A 2,191-nucleotide genomic window follows, 5' to 3' on the forward strand; every position below is an offset into this window, starting at 1 on the left:
TTTTTTTTAGAGGGCACAAGTGAGTGAGGGGCAGACAGGCAAAGAGAATCCCATGAGGGGCAGAGAGAGGGGGAGAGAATCCCACATAGGCTCCGTCCTTTCAGCATGCGACTCCAGCTCACCCAGTGTGGGACTTGTGCTCCTGAACCATGAGATCATGACCTCAACTGAAGTCAGATGCTTAACCAGCTGAGCCACCCAGGTGCCCCTTGGCCTGAGTATTTAAAAGGGTCTCTACAAATTTTGCGAGTTGAGCCTTAATACCATTAGTGTGCATTTCACTAGCTGAGGATTGAGGGTGGAAAGTACAATGGAAGTGTTGTAGGATGGCTAACAAGCATAGGCCTTTAAAGCCCTTAACCAGTGAACTGAATTCCCTGGTCATTATGAAGTTCAAGGGGATTCCCCAGGTAGAGACAATCTTTTCTAATAGTATTTTAGCCACAGAAAAAGGCAGTAGCCTGTCTAATAAGGAAAGCTTTAGTCCAGTGAGAAAACATACAAACCATGACTAAAACATAAATATATCTATGAAACTGGGGGTAGGGGAGAGGTTGACCGTAATCCATTTGCCAAACTTTGAATTGTCCATTGGGCAGGTTGCTTTCCATAGGTTGTATTTGGAGCAGGTGGAGCAAGCAAAGTAGGTACTTTTTGCATCTGTATTGATCCCCACCAGTATTGGTTCATAGAAGTTCTCATTTCATCAGAAATATTTCAAAGCTGTACAGTATGCACATTTTAAGGCCTCTGGTATGACTGGGTTTCTACTATTTGGCCAAACCAGAGTTCTCTCTTTTATTGAACTGACAGTTACTAGATTTCTGATTTTATATTTCCTTTTCTAGGGTCAATTGTAGAGTCCTCCTAGTCAGTTTTTCTACATTATCATTTGGGAGAAACATTATAGAGGTTTCCCAGTGCAAATAAAATTTATGTTTATGCTATACTATAGGCTATTAAGTGTGTAATAGCATTATATCTGAAGTAATATATATCTTAATTAAAAAGTACTTTATTGCTGAAAATGCTAATAACCATTTTTTCAGCTTTCTATTTTTTTGTTGGTGAAGGGTTTTGCCTCATTGTTGATGGCTGCTGACTGATCAGAGTGGTGGTTGCTGACCGTTACGTGTCTGTGGCAATTTCTTAAGACAACAGTGGAGTTTGGGGTGCCTGGGTGGCTCAGTCGGGTAAGTGTCCGACTTCGGCTCAGGTCATGATCTCGTGGTTCGTGGGTTCGAGCCCCACATCAGGTTCTGTGCTGGCAGCTCAGAGCCTAGAGCCTGTTTCAGATTCTGTGTCTCCCTCTCTCTCTGTCTCTGCCCCTCCCCTGCTCATGCTGTGTCTCTCTCTGTCTCAAAAATAAATTTAAAAAAACTATTAAAACGTTTAAAAAATTTCAACAGTGAAGTTTGACATGTGAATTGACTCATAGATGATTTCTTTCTAACATGTGATGCTGTTTGGTAGCATGTTACACACAGAACTTCTTTCAGAATTGCATTCAGTCCTCCTTAACCCTGACAAAATTACAACAAAGTCTGTGTAATATTAAGTCCTTTGTTGTCATTTCAACATTCTTCACAGCATCTTCACCAGAAGTAGATTTCATCTCAGGAAGCCACTTTCTTTGCCCAACCATGAGAAGCATGTCTCGATTCATTGAAGTTTCATGAGATTGCAACAATTCAGTCGCATCTGGCTTCACTTCTAATTCTAGCCCCCTTGTTATTTCCATCAAATCTGCAGTTACTTTCTGCACTGAAGTTTTGAGCCACTCAGAGTCATCCATGAGGGTTGAAATCGACTTTTCCCAAACTCTTGTTAATGGTGATATTTTGACCTCTTGCTATGAATCACAAATGTTCTTACTGACATCTAAATGGTGAATCCTTTCCAGAAGGTTTTCAGCTTACTTTGCCCATATCCATCAAAGGAATTACTATCTATAGATGGCAGCTGTAGCCTTATGTTATGTATTTCCTAAATAATAAGACTTGAAAGTCAAAATTATGCCTTGATCTATGAAATGTAGAGTAGATATTGTGTTGTATAAGTTATTTATATATTTAGATATTAACCCCTTATTGAATATATACTTTGCAGATACCTTCTTCTATTTAGGAGGTTGCCTTTTCATTTCTTGATGGTTTCCTTCACTGTGCAAAAACTTTCTATTTTTATATAA

Source organism: Crocuta crocuta, unplaced genomic scaffold (assembly GCF_008692635.1).
Source record: "Crocuta crocuta isolate KB4526 unplaced genomic scaffold, BGI_CrCroc_1.0 scaffold75, whole genome shotgun sequence".
NCBI lineage: Eukaryota > Metazoa > Chordata > Mammalia > Carnivora > Hyaenidae > Crocuta > Crocuta crocuta.